Source organism: Arachis hypogaea, chromosome 3 (genome assembly GCF_003086295.3).
Source record: "Arachis hypogaea cultivar Tifrunner chromosome 3, arahy.Tifrunner.gnm2.J5K5, whole genome shotgun sequence".
In the NCBI taxonomy this organism is placed as follows: domain Eukaryota; kingdom Viridiplantae; phylum Streptophyta; class Magnoliopsida; order Fabales; family Fabaceae; genus Arachis; species Arachis hypogaea.
Genome location: NC_092038.1, coordinates 29,521,424 through 29,537,038, shown reverse-complemented (window position 1 = coordinate 29,537,038; position 15,615 = coordinate 29,521,424). Strand labels below are relative to the sequence as shown.

Genomic DNA, 15,615 nt, shown 5'->3' with positions numbered 1-15,615 from the left:
TCTTACTCCTTTCCATGGCAAGCTGTGTATAGGGGTTCACCATCAGCGGTGGCTACTTTCAATCCTCTCGGAAAAATGATCCTCTGCGGCTGTCACTCGCATGGCTAATCGTCTGGAGGCATCACCCATGGTTGATGGCTACATCCCATCCTCGCAGTGAAAACTACGCTCACGCGCTCTGTCACAGCACGGCTAATCACTGGTTGGTTCCCGCTCCTACTGGAATAGAATCCCTTGATTCTTTTGCGTCTGTCACTAACGCCCAGCACTTGCGAGTTTGAAGCACGTCACAGTCATTCATTACCGGAATCCTACTCGGAATACCACAGACAAGGTTAGACTTTCCGGATTCCCAGGATCCTACTCGGAATACCACAGACAAGGTGAGACTTTCCGGATCCTCATAAATGCCGCCATCTATCTAGCTTATACCACGAAGATTCTGTTGGGGAATCTAAGAGATACACATTCAAGCTCTGTTGCAGGTAGAACGGAAGTGGTTGTCAATCACGTGCGTTCATAAGTGAGAATGATAATGAGGGTTACTTATCATCACATTCATCATGTTCTTGGGTACGAATGAATATCTTGGAATAAGAATAAGAGAGATTTGAATAAAAGAGAATAGAATTGCATTAATACTTGAGGTACAGCAGAGATCCACACCCTTAATCTATGGTGTGCAGAAACTCCACCGTTGAAAATACACAAGCAAAGGGTTCAGGCATGGCCGAATGGCCAGCCCCCATGGTCTAAGGACTAGGCGTCCCGAGATATCTAATACAATAGTTAAATGTTCTATTTATAATAAACTAGCTCCTAGGGTTTACATGAGTAAGTAATTGATGCATAAATCCACTTCCGGGGCCCACTTGGTGTATGTTTGGGCTGAGCTTGATCAATCCACGAGCTGAGGCTTCTCTTGGAGTTGAACTCCGAGTTATGACGTGTTTTGGGCGTTCAACTCCGGATCATGACGTTTTTCTGGCGTTTAACTCCAGACAACAGCTTGTACTTGGCGTTCAACGCCAAGTTACGTCGTCAATCTCCGAATAAAGTATGGACTATTATATATTGCTGGAAAGCTCTGGATGTCTACTTTCCAAAGCCGTTGAGAGCTTGCCATTTGGAGTTCTGTAGCTCCAGAAAATCCATTTCGAGTGCAGGGAGGTCAGATTCCAACAGCATCAGCAGTCCTTTTGTCAGCCTTTTTCAGAGTTTTGCTCAAGTCCCTCAATTTCAGCCAGAATTTACCTGAAATCACAGAAAAACACACAAACTCATAGTAAAGTCCAGAAATGTGAATTTAACATAAAAACTAATGAAAACATCCCTAAAAGTAGCTTAAACTTACTAAAAACTATCTAAAAACAATGCCAAAAAGCGTATAAATTATCCGCTCATCACAACACCAAACTTAAATTGTTGCTTGTCCCCAAGCAACTGAAAATCAAATAGGATAAAAAGAAGAGAATATACTATAAATTCTAAAATATCAATGAATATTAATTTAATTAGATGAGCGGGACTTGTAGCTTTTTGCTTCTGAATAGTTTTGGCATCTCACTTTTTCCTTTGAAGTTTAGAGTGATTGGCGTCTCTGGGAACTTAGAATTTGGGATAGTGTTATTGACTCTCCTAGTTAAGCATGTTGATTCTTGAACACAGCTACTTATGAGTCTTGGCCGTGGCCCTAAGCACTTTGTTTTCCAGTATTACCACCGGATACATAAGTGCCACAGACACATAACTGGGTGAACCTTTTCAGATTGTGACTCAGCTTTGCTAGAGTCCCCAGTTAGTGGTGTCCAGAGCTCTTAAGCACACTCTTTTGCTTTGGATCACGACTTTAACCACTCAGTCTCAAGCTTTCCACTTGGACCTTCATGACACAAGCACATGGTTAGGGACAGCTTGATTTAGCCGCTTAGGCCTGGATTTAATTTTCTTGGGCCCTCCTATCCATTGATGCTCAAAGCCTTGGATCCTTTTTACCCTTGCCTTTTGGTTTTAACGGCTATTGGCTTTTTCTACTGCTCCTTCTAATTTTTTTCGCCATTTTTTTTTCGCAAGCTTTCTTTTTCACTGCTTTTTCTTGCTTCAAGAATCAATTTCATGAATTTTTCAGATCATCAATAACATTTCTCTTTGTTCATCATTCTTTCAAGAGCCAACAATTTTAACACTCATAAACAACAATATCAAAAGACATATGCACTGTTCAAGCATTCATTCAGAAAACAAAAAGTATTGTCACCACATCAATATAATTAAATTAAATTGAATGATAAATTCGAAATTTATGTACTTCTTGTTCTTTTGAATTAAAATATTTTTCATTTAAGAGAGGTGAAGGATTAATGGATTTTATTCATAGCTTTAAGGCATGGTTACATACTAATGATCATGAAATAAAGACACAAAACATAGATAAACATAATACTAAAAACCGAAAACAGAAAGAAATAAAGAACAAGGAATGAATCCACCTCTAGTGGCGTCTTCTTCTTGAAGGACCAATGATGTTCTTAAGCTCTTCTATGTCCCTTCCTTGCCTTTGTTGCTCCTCCCTCATTGCTCTTTGGTCTTCTCTTATTTCTTGGAGAATGATGGAGTGCTCATGATGTTCCACCCTCAATTGTTCCACATTGTGGCTCAAATCTTCTAAGGAGGTGTTGAGTTGCTCCCAATAGTTGTTGGGAGGAAAGTGCATTCCTTGAGGCATCTCAGGAATTTGTTGATGATGAGCTTCCTCATGCACTTCTTGAGGGCCGTGAGGAGCTTCTCTTGCTTGCTCCATCCTTTTCTTGGTGATGGGCTTGTCTTCTTCAATGGAGACATCTCCTTCTATGATAACTCCAGCTGAGTAACATAGATGACATATAAGGTGAGGGAAGGCTAGCCTTGCCATGGGTGAGGGCTTGTCGGCTATTTTGTAGAGTTCATTGGAGATGACCTCATGAACTTCTACTTCCTCTCCAATCATGATGCTATGGATCATGATGGCCCGATCCACAGTAACTTCAGATCGGTTGCTAGTAGGAATGATGGAGCGTTGTATGAACTCCAACCATCCTCTAGCCACAGGCTTGAGATCCAGTCTTCTTAGTTGCACTGGCTTGCCTTTGGAGTCTATTCTCCACTGAGCTCCTTCCACACATATGTCCATAAGGACTTGGTCCAACCTTTGGTTAAAGTTGACCCTTCTAGTGTAGGGGCGTTCATCTCCTTGCATCATGGGCAAGTGAAACGCCAACCTCACATTTTTCGGACTAAAATCTAAGTATTTCCCCCGAACCATTGTGAGATAGTTCTTTGGATTCGGGTTCATACTTTGATCATGGTTCCTAGTGATCCATGCATTGGCATAGAACTCTTGAACCATCAATATTCCGACTTGTTGCATGGGGTTGGTTAGGACTTCCCAACCTCTTCTTTGGATTTCATGTCGGATTTCCGGATACTCATTCTTTTTGAGCTTGAAAGGGACCTCGGGGATCACCTTCTTCTTTGCCACAACATCATAGAAGTGGTCTTGATGGCTCTTGGAGATGAATCTTTCCATCTCCCATGACTCGGAGGTGGAAGCTTTTGTCTTCTCTTTCCCTTTTTTAGAGGATGCTCCGGCCTTAGGTGCCATTGATGGTAATGGAGAAACAAAAAGCTTGTGCTTTTACCACGCCAAACTTAAAATTTTGCTCGCCCTCGAGCAAGAAAGAAAAGAAGAGAAGAAGAAGAAGAAGAAAATATGGTAGAGAGGGAGAGAAGTAGGTTCGGCTATGTGGGAGAAGAAGGGGGTGTGTTGTGTGAAAATGAAGTAGAAGGGAAGGGTATTTATAGGAAGAGGGGAGGGTGTTCGGCCATTTTGGGTGGGAATGGGTGGGAAGTTGAATTTGAATTTGATGAAGGTAGGTGGGGTTTATGGGGAAGAGTGGGTTGATGTGAATGGTGAATGGGGTAATTGGGAAGAGGAATTGAGGTGATTGGTGAAGGTTTTTGGGAAGTGTGATATGGGGAAGAGTGAAATAGGATTAGGAGAGTGTGATTAGGATTAAAAGGTAAGGTGAGAATATGGTAGGTGGGGATCCTGTGGGGTCCACAGATCCTGAGGTGAAAAGAAATACCATTCCTTCACCATATAGGCATGTAAAATGCCTTCGTGCATCATTCTGGCGTTTAAACGCCCATTGGTGCACGTTCTGGGCGTTCAACGCCCATGTAATGCATGTTTCTGGCGTTGAACGCCAGTTTCATGCTTGTTACTGGCGTTCAGCGCCAGCTTTTCTCCTCTAGGCACATTCCTGGCGTTCAGCGCCAGGATGTTGCTTGTTTCTGGCGTTCAGCGCCAGAATGGTGCTCTGTTCTGGCGTTGAACGCCAGCCAGATGCATCTTACTGGCGTTGAACGCCAGTCTGCGCGACCTCCAGGGTGAAAAATTTTTTTCTTCTGTTTTTGACTCTGTTTTTAATTTTTTTGATTTTTTTCGTGACTCCTCATGATCATGTACCTAATAAAACACAAAATAACAATAAAATAAAAATTAGATAATTAAAATTGGGTTGCCTCCCAACAAGCGCTTCTTTAATGTCAATAGCTTGACAGTGGCTCTCATGGAGCCACAAGATGATCAGGTCAATGTTAGTGTGTAGTCCCAACACCAAACTTAGAGTTTGGATATGGGGTTTGAACACCAAACTTAGAGTTTGGTTGTGGCCTCACAACACCAAACTTAGAGTTTGACTGTGTGGGCTCTTCTTGACTCTGAACTGAGAGAAGCTCTTCCTGCTTACTCTCTTTTGTCATAGAGGGATGGCCATGTGCCTTAAACACAAGGTAGTCCCCATTCAATTGAAGGACTAATTCACCTCTGTTGACATCTATCACAGCTTCTGCTGTGGCTAGGAAAGGTCTTCCAAGGATGATGCAATCATCCTCTTCCTTCCTAGTGTCTAAGATTATGAAATCAGCAGGGATATAAAGGCCTTCAACCTTTACTAACATGTCCTCTACTATTCCATAAGCTTGCCTCAATGACTTATCTGCCAATTGTAATGAGAACAAGGCAGGCTGTACCTCAATGATCCCTAGCTTCTCCATTACAGAGAGTGGCATAAGATTTATCCCTGACCCTAGATCACATAGAGCTTTTTCAAAGCTCATGGTGCCAATGGTACAAGGTATTAAGAACTTGCCAGGATCTTGTTTCTTTTGAGGCAGAGTTCTCTGAATCCAAGTGTCTAGTTCACTAATGAGCAAGGGAGGTTCACTTTCCCAAGTCTCATTACCAAACAACTTGGCATTCAGCTTCATGATAGCTCCTAAATATTGAGCAACTTGCTCTCCAGTCACATCTTCATCCTCTTCAGAGGATGAATAGTTTTCAGAGCTCATGAATGGCAGAAGGAGATTTAATGGAATCTCTATGGTCTCTATATGAGCCTCAGATTCCTCTGGATCCTTAATAGGAAACTCCTTCTTGCTTGAAGGACGTCCCAGGAGGTCTTCCTCACTAGGATTTTCGTCCTCTTCCTCCCTTGTGTGTTCGGCCACATTGATCACATCAATGGCCTTGCACTCTCCTTTTGGATTCTCTTCTGTATTGCTTGGGAGAATACTGGGAGGAGTTTCAATGACTTTCTTACTCAGCTGGCCCACTTGTGCCTCCAAATTTCTAATGGAGGATCTTGTTTCATTCATGAAACTGAAAGTGGCCTTTGACAGATCAGAGACAATATTGGCTAAATTAGAAGTGTTTTGTTCTGAATTCTCTATCTGTTGCTGAGAAGATGATGGATATGGCTTACTATTGCTCAGCCTATTGCGTCCACCATTGTTAAAGCCTTGTTGAGGCTTTTGTTGATCCTTCCAGGAGAAATTTGGATGATTTCTCCATGATGGGTTATAGGTGTTTCCATAAGGTTCACCCATGTAATTAACCTCTGCCATGGCAGGGTTCTCAGGATCATAAGCTTCTTTAGAAGCTACCTCTCTAGTACTGTTGGATGCATGTTGCAATCCATTCAGATTTTGAGAGATTATGTTGACCTGTTGAGTCAACATTTTGTTCTGAGCTAATATGGCATTCAGAGCATCAATTTCAAGAACTCCTTTCTTCTGAGGTATCCCATTATTCACGGAATTCCTCTCAGAGGTATACATGAACTGGTTGTTTGCAACCATGTCAATGAGTTCTTGAGCCTCTTCAGGCGTTTTCTTCAGGTGAATAGATCCACCTGCAGAATGGTCCAATGACATTTTCGAAAATTCAGATAGACCATAATAAAATATATCTAATAGGGTCCATTCTGAAAACATGTCAGATGGACATCTTTTGGTCAACTGCTTGTATCTTTCCCAAGCTTCATAGAGGGATTCACCATCTTTTTGTTTGAAGGTTTGAACATCCACTCTCAGCTTGCTCAGCTTTTGAGGAGGAAAGAATTTATCCAAGAAGGCAGTGACCAGCTTATCCCAGGAGTCCAGGCTATCCTTAGGTTGTGAATCCAACCATATTCTAGCTCTGTCTCTTACAGCAAAAGGGAAAAGCATGAGTCTGTAGACTTCAGGATCAACTCCATTCGTCTTTACAGTCTCACAGATCTGCAAGAACTCAGTTAAAAACTGATAAGGATCTTCAGATGGAAGCCCATAAAACTTGCAGTTTTGTTGCATTAAGGCAACTAGCTGAGGTTTCAGCTCAAAGTTATTGGCTCCAATGGCAGGAATGGAGATGCTTCTTCCATCAAACTTGGACGTTGGCTTTGTGAAGTCACCAAGCATTCTCCTTGCATTATTATTATTATTATTTACGGCTGCCATCTCCTTCTCTTGTTCGAAAATTTCTGAAAGGTTATTTCTGGATTGTTGTAATTTAGCTTCTCTTAATTTTCTCTTCAGAGTCCTTTCAGGTTCTGGATCAATTTCAACAAGAGTGCCCTTTTCCCTGTTCCTGCTCATATGAAAGAGAAGAAAACAAGGAAAGAAAGAGGAATCTTCTATGTCACAGTATAGAGATTCCCTTATGTTAGTAGAAGAAGAAAGGAGTTAGAAGAATGGAGATGGGGATTCGGATTTTTGGATGAAGAGAGGTGAAGAGAAGTGTTAGTAATTAAATAATTAAATAGAAGAAGAAAAGAGAAGGAAGATTTCGAAAATAATTTTTGAAAAAGAGGTTAGTAATTTTCAAAAATCAAAGACAAAATATAATTAAAATTTAAAATTTAAAACAAAAAGAATTTTTGAAAAAGAGAGGGAGAATTTTCGAAAATTAGAGAGGGATAGGTAGTTAGGTGGTTTTGAAAAAGATAAGAAACCAACAAAAAGTTAGTTAGTTGATTGAAAAAGATTTGAAATCAAATTTTGAAAAAGATAAGAAGATAAGAAGTTAGATAAGATATTTTGAAATCAAATTTTGAAAAAGATAAGATAAAAGATAAAAAGATAAGATAAAAATTTTAATAAAAAGATATTTTGAAAAAGATTTAATCTTTAAAAAGACTTAACTAACAAGAAACTACAAGGTAAGATTCTAGAATTTAAAGATTGAACCTTTCTTAACAAGAAAGTAACAAACTTCACTTTTTGAATCAATCACATTAATTGTTAGCATATTTTCGAAAATTAGATATAAAAATAAGAAAAAGATTTTTGAAAAATACTTTTTTTAAAATTTCGAAAATAATAAAAAAATGAAAAAGATATGATTTTTGAAAAAGATTTTGAAAAGATAAGATTTTTTAAAATTGAAATTTTGACTTGACTTGTAAGAAACAACTAATTTTTAAAAATTTTTGACCAAGTCAACCCAAAATTTCAAAAATTTGGAGGGAAATAAGGAAAAGATATTTTTTTTTATTTTTGAATTTTTAATTATGAGAGAAAAACAACAAAAATACTCAATGCATGAAATTTTTAGATCAAAACAATGAATGCATGCAGGAATGCTATGAATGTCAAGATGAACACCAAGAACACTTTGAAGATCATGATGAACATCAAGAACATATTTTGAAAAATTTTTGATGCAAAGAAAACATGCAAGACACCAAACTTAGAAATCTTTAATGCATGAAAAATATAAATGCAAGGATGCACATGAAAAACAAGAAAAGACACAAAACAAGAAATCATCAAGATCAAACAAGAAGACTTGTCAAGAACAACTTGAAGATCATGAAGAACACTATGAATGAAATTTTCAAAAAAAAAATGCAAGAAAAAATTTTAAAGCATGCAATTGACACCAAACTTAAAATTAACACAAGACTCAAACAAGAAACACAAAATATTTTTGATTTTTATGATTTTCTAATTTTTTTTTGTATTTTTATTGATTTTTTTTCTTTTTTTTTTCGAAAAACATTTTTAAAAAAAACGAAGAAGGAAGGAAAAATTTTGAAAAAAAGATTTTTGAAAAGAAAATTACCTAATCTGAGCAACAAGATGAACCGTCAGTTGTCCATACTCGAACAATCCCCGGCAACGGCGCCAAAAACTTGGTGGACGAAATTGTGATCACTATTCTTTAAGTTGTTTTCATTGTAAAATTATGGAATTTGAAATTGGCACGAGTGGACACAACTCCGTTCAACTAACCAGCAAGTGTACTGGGTCGTCCAAGTAATAAACCTTACGTGAGTAAGGGTCGATCCCACAGAGATTGTTGGTATGAAGCAAGCTATGGTCACCTTGTAAATCTCAGTTAGGCAGATTAAATTGATTTATGGTTTCGAAAATAGAAATAAGAAAATAAATAATAAAAGGGATAGAAATACTTATGCAGATTCATTGGTGGGAATTTCAGATAAGCGAATGGAGATACTGTATGGCTCAAGGACGCCTACTTTCCTACTGCTTCAACTCAATCCTTCTTACTCCTTTCCATGGCAAGCTGTGTATAGGGGTTCACCATCAGCGGTGGCTACTTTCAATCCTCTCGGGAAATGATCCTCTGCGGCTGTCACTCGCATGGCTAATCGTCTGGAGGCATCACCCATGGTTGATGGCTACATCCCATCCTCGCAGTGAAAACTACGCTCACGCGCTCTGTCACAGCACGGCTAATCACTGGTTGGTTCCCGCTCCTACTGGAATAGAATCCCTTGATTCTTTTGCGTCTGTCACTAACGCCCAGCACTTGCGAGTTTGAAGCACGTCACAGTCATTCATTACCGGAATCCTACTCGGAATACCACAGACAAGGTTAGACTTTCCGGATTCCTAGGATCCTACTCGGAATACCACAGACAAGGTGAGACTTTCCGGATCCTCATAAATGCCGCCATCTATCTAGCTTATACCACGAAGATTCTGTTGGGGAATCTAAGAGATACACATTCAAGCTCTGTTGCAGGTAGAACGGAAGTGGTTGTCAATCACGTGCGTTCATAAGTGAGAATGATAATGAGGGTTACTTATCATCACATTCATCATGTTCTTGGGTACGAATGAATATCTTGGAATAAGAAAAAGAGAGATTTGAATAAAAGAGAATAGAATTGCATTAATACTTGAGGTACAGCAGAGCTCCACACCCTTAATCTATGGTGTGCAGAAACTCCATCGTTGAAAATACACAAGCAAAGGGTTCAGGCATGGCCGAATGGCCAGCCCCCATGGTCTAAGGACTAGGCGTCCCGAGATATCTAATACAATAGTTAAATGTTCTATTTATAATAAACTAGCTCCTAGGGTTTACATGAGTAAGTAATTGATGCATAAATCCACTTCCGGGGCCCACTTGGTGTATGTTTGGGCTGAGCTTGATCAATCCACGAGCTGAGGCTTCTCTTGGAGTTGAACTCCGAGTTATGACGTGTTTTGGGCATTCAACCCCGGATCATGACGTTTTTCTGGCGTTTAACTCCAGACAGCAGCTTGTACTTGGCGTTCAACGCCAAGTTACGTCGTCAATCTCCGAATAAAGTATGGACTATTATATATTGCTGGAAAGCTCTGGATGTCTACTTTCCAACGCCGTTGAGAGCGTGCGCCATTTGGAGTTCTGTAGCTCCAGAAAATCCATTTTGAGTGCAGGGAGGTCAGATTCCAACAGCATCAGCAGTCCTTTTGTCAGCCTTTTTCAGAGTTTTGCTCAAGTCCCTCAATTTCAGCCAGAATTTACCTGAAATCACAGAAAAACACACAAACTCATAGTAAAGTCCAGAAATGTGAATTTAACATAAAAACTAATGAAAACATCCCTAAAAGTAGCTTAAACTTACTAAAAACTATCTAAAAACAATGCCAAAAAGCGTATAAATTATCCGCTCATCATTCCTCATCAGCTTCTTTGGATTATCCTCAAAGTTCTAATTTTATTTTTCTAGGAAACTTACAAACTCCAACAGATTTCATCTAAAATCTCGTATAAATGTTAATCAGAAAATCAAACTTTTTTGGATTGGGTTTTATCTATTAAGAACAGACCCAAATTCAATTAGGGATTCTGAAAACCAAATTTACCTATTATTAAACTTCCGAATAACAGGAAAAGATGCATCTAATACTCTTGACAACCACCAGTGATGCACCGAGGTTATATTACATGATCAAAACCAATATAGAAGAAACACCCACTCAATTAAAATTCACCATTACCACTACACAGAAAACCACGTCCAATTCTATTTTCAAAACATGCATAAGAAATCAGAGGAAACATCTACCATACCTGATAATTGGTGAGACGATCAGAAGATGCTGGGCTGGAGAACTGGAGGAACACCGGCGGAAGGCGCAGCTGCAACAGGAGGCTTCCGATGCGCCGGGTATACCTGCATGCAGCCGCAGAGTTCCCAGAGGCGTGGAGGTGCGAGGTGGGTTGAGGCTTCAGCACGGGGTTGCGGCGGCCGAAGAAGACAGGGAAGAGGGTTCCGCGATTTTTCCGGTGGTGTGGCGCGTGTGAAGATGTTTTTGAAACTTCTGGTAAAACGGTGAAAGTAGGTTTTTGATGAGGGTTATTCTGGTTTACCGTGGGTTAATATTTGGGATGTTGGAGCCAATTGGGCTTCTGGTTCCAAGCCCAACTGCAGTTGGCTGATTCTTGGCTTATAGAGAGTTGGTTCCCTAACATTATTGTTTTGAATATTATTTCAAGTGGGATTGCTGCTCTTCTGTTGTATAATGGAAGAACTACACATTCAAGATTTAAAATATCCATGACATAAATGAATATTCTTTGTGCAATATTAAACAGAAAATTCCTCTTGCAAGGTTAATAACTAAAGCCAAATTAATCATATAAAATGAAGCTCTAGTGATAAGTAAGTATTATTGCCTCAGAAAGATCTCGAGGTTCTTGGTGCACGAAATTGTGATCATCAACAATAGCGCCAAAGACTTGGTGCTCTCAAACGTGAATCACACTTTGTCACAACTTCGCACAACTAACCAGCAAGTGCACTGGGTCGTCCAAGTAATAAACCTTACGTGAGTAAGGGTCGATCCCACGGAGATTGTTGGTATGAAGCAAGCTATGGTCATCTTGTAAATCTCAGTCAGGCAGATTCTAATGGTTATAATGGTTTTCGAATATAAAGATAAATAAAGCATAAAATAGAGATAGAGGTACTTATGTAATTCATTGGTGGGAATTTTAGATAAGCGCATGAAGATACTGTATTCCTTCTGAATCTCTGCTTTCCTACTGCTTTCATCCAATCATTCTTACTCCTTTCCATGGCAAGTTGTATGTTGGGTTTCACCATTGTCAATGGCTACCTCCCGTCCTCTCAGTGAAAATGGTCCAAATGCTCTGTCACAGCACGACCAATCATCTGTAGATTCTTGATCATGTTGGAATAGAATCCAGTGATTCTTTTGCGTCTGTCACTACGCCCAACACTCGCGAGTTTGAAGCTCGTCACAGTCATCCCATCTCAGATCCTACTCGGAATACCACAGACAAGGTTTAGACTTTCCGGATCTTAGGAATGGCTGCCAATAATTCTAGCTTATACCACGAAGACTCCGATCTTTTGGAATGGAGGCTAAGAGATACGCGCTCAATCTAAGGTAGAACGAAAGTGGTTGTCAGGCACGCGTTCATAGGTGAAAATGATGATGAGTGTCACGGATCATCACATTCATCATGTTGAAGTGCAGCGAATATCTTAGAATAAGAATAAGCTGAATTGACTAGAAGAATAATAGTAATTGCATTAATACTCGAGGAACAGCAGAGCTCCACACCTTAATCTATGGTGTGTAGAAACTCCACCGTTGAAAATACATAAATGAAAATAGTTCAGGCATGGCCAAATGGCTAGCCCCCAAACGTGATCAAGAGATTAATCAAAAGACTAATTCCCCGATGAAATTACAATAGTAAAAAGTTCTATTTATACTAAACTAGTTACTAGGGTTTACAGAAATAAGTCTAAGTGCAGAAATCCACATTCGAGGCCCACTTTGGTGTGTGCTTGGGCTAAGCTTGAGCTTTACACGTGCAGAGGCTTCTCTTGGAGTTAAACGCCAAGTTGTAATATGTTTTTGGCGTTTAACTCTGGTTTGTGACGTATTTCTAGCGTTTTACTCCAGAATGCAGCATGGAGCTCGTGTTGAACACCAGTTTGCATCGTCTAAACTCGAATAAAGTATGAACGATTATATATTTCTGGAAAGCCCTAGATGTATACTTTCCAACGCAATTGAGAGCGCACCATTTGGAGTTCTGTAGCTCCAGAAAATTCATTTCGAGTGCAGGGAGGTCAGAATCCAACAGCATCAGCAGTCCTTTGTCAGCCTCCTATCAGATTTTTGCTCAGGTCCCTCAATTTCAGCCAGAAAATACCTGAAATCATAGAAAAATACACAAACTCATAGTAAAGTCTAGAAATGTGAATTTTTCATAAAACTAATAAAAACATCCCTAAAAGTAGCTAGATCCTACTAAAAACTACCTAAAAACAGTGCCAAAAAGCGTATAAATTATCCGCTCATCACAACACCAATCTTAAATTGTTGGTTGTCCCCAAGCAAATGAAAATCAAATAGGATAAAAAGAAGAGAATATACTTTAAATCCCAAAATATCAATGAATATTAGTTCTAATTAGATGAGCGGGACTTGTAGCTTTTTGCTTCTGAACAGTTTTGGCATCTCACTTTATCCTTTGAAGTTTAGAATGATTGGCATCCATAGGAACTCAGAGTTCAGATAGTGTTATTGATTCTCCTAGTTAAGTATGTTAATTCTTGAACACAACTACTTTTATGAGTCTTGGCCGTGGCCCTAAGCACTTTGTTTTCCAGTATTACCACCGGATACATAAATGCCACAGACACATGACTGGGTGAACCTTTTCAAATTGTGAATCAGCTTTGCTAAAGTCCCCAGTTAGAGGTGTCCAGAGCTCTTAAGCACACTCTTTTTGCTTTGGATCACGACTTTAACCACTCAGTCTAAAGCTTTTCACTTGGACCTTCATGACACAAGCACGTGGTTAGGGACATCTTGATTTAGCCGCTTAGGCCTGGATTTTATTTTCTTGGGCCCTCCTATCCATTGATGCTCAAAGCCTTGGATCCTTTTTACCCTTGTCTTTTGATTTTAAGGGCTATTGGCTTTTTCTGCTTATTTTTTTTCACAAGCTTCTTCTTTTTCACAGCTTTTTCTTGTTTTAAGAATCAATTTCATGATTTTTCAGATTAACAGTAACATTTCTCTTTGTTCATCATTATTTCAAGAGCCAACAATTTTAACATTCATAAACAACAAGATAAAAAATATGCACCGTTTAAGCATTCATTCAGAAAACAAAAAGTATTGTCACCACATCAATATAATTAAACTAATTTCAAGGATGAATTCGAAACTTATGTACTTCTTGTTCTTTTGTATTAAAAACATTTTTCATTTAAGAAAGGTGAAGAATTCATGGAGTTATTCATAGCCTTAAGACATAGACACTAGACACTAATGATCATGTAATAAAGACACAAACATAGACAAACATGAAGCTCAAAAACCAAAAAACAGAGAGATAAGAACAAGGAAGTTAAGGAATGAGTCCACCTTAGTGATGGTGGCGCCTTCTTCTTGAAGGACCAATGGTGTCCTTGAGCTCCTCTATGTCTCTTCCTTGCCTTTGTTGCTCCTCCCTCATAGCTCTTTGATCTTCTCTAATCTCATTGAGAATGATGGAGTGTTCTTGGTGTTCCACCCTTAATTGGTTCATGTCATGACTCAATCCTTCTAGAGAAGTGTTGAGTTGTTCCCAATAGTTGTTTGGAGGAAAATGCATCCCTTGAGGCATCTCAAGGATTTCTTGATGATGAGTTTCCTCATGCGTCTCTTGAGATCCATGAATTGGCTCTCTTGTTTGCTCCATCCTCTTCTTAGTGATGGGCTTGTCCTCTTCAATGAGGATGTCTCCTTCTATGACAACTCCAGCTAAGTTACATAGATGGCAAATGAGATGAGAAAAAGCTAGCCTTGCCAAGGTGCAGGGCTTTTTGGCTACTTTGTAGAGTTCTAGAGAGATGACTTCATGAACTTCTACTTCCTCTCCAGTCATGATGCTATGGATCATGATGGCCCGATCCACAGTTAATTCGGATCGGTTGCTAGTGGGGATGATGGAGTGTTGGATGAACTCCAACCATCCTCTAGCCACAGGCTTAAGGTCCAGTCTTCTCAATTGGATCGGCTTGCCTTTTGAGTCTCTTTTCCATTGAGCTCCTTCCACACATATGTTCATGAAGACTTGGTCCAACCTTTGATCAAAGTTGACCCTTCTAGTGTAGGGGCGTGCATCTTCTTGCATCATAGGCAAGTTGAACGCCAACCTTACGTTCTCCAGACTGAAATCTAAGCATTTCTCCCGAACCATTGTAAGCCAATTCTTTGGGTTTGGGTTCATGCTTTGATCATGGTTCCTAGTGATCCATACGTTTGCATAGAACTCTTGAACCATTAAGATTCTGACTTGTTGAATGGGATTGGTAAGAACTTCCCAACCTCTTCTTTGGATCTCATGTCGGATCTCTGGATACTCATTTTTCTTGAGCATGAAAGGGACCTCAGGGATCACCTTCTTCTTAGACACAACTTCATAGAAGTGGTCTTGATGGACCTTTGAGATGAATCTCTCCATCTCCCATGACTTGGAGGTGGAAGCTTTTGTTTTTCCTTTCCTCTTTCTAGAGGTTTCTCCGGCTTTAGGTGCCATAAATGGTTATGGAAAAATAAAAAAGCTATGCTTTTACCACACCAAACTTAGAATGTTGCTCGCCCTCGAGCAAAAGAAGAAAGAATAGAAGAAGAAGAAGAAGATATGGAGGAGAAGGAGAGAAGTGTGGGTTTCGGCCAAGGAGGTAAAAGAGGGTTGTGTTGTATGAGAATAAAGAAGGATGGAGGGGTTTATATAGTGGAGGGAGAGGGGTTTGGGTTCGGTCATTTAGGGTGGGTTTGGGTGGAAAAGAGATTTTGAATTTGAAGGTAGGTGGGGTTTATGGGGAAGAGTGGATGGATGTGATTGGTGAAGGGGTAATGGGGAAGAGAGATTGAGGTGATTGGTGAAAGGTATAATGTTATTGGATTGTGTAAAGAACAGATAAGTGGGGTAGGTGGGGATCCTGTGGGGTCCACAGATCTTGAGGTGTCAAGGATTTC

General features: G+C 39.7%; 1 non-coding gene across 1 annotated transcript; it reads left to right on the top strand.

Annotated features, from left to right (window-relative positions):
- The first annotated feature begins 6,313 nt into the window (after window positions 1–6,313).
- On the top strand, window positions 6,314–6,417 carry LOC112792850 (small nucleolar RNA R71). Its single transcript, XR_003197572.1, has one exon. It is a non-coding gene; the product is annotated as a small nucleolar RNA R71 (small nucleolar RNA).
- Window positions 6,418–15,615: the final 9,198 nt, after the last annotated feature.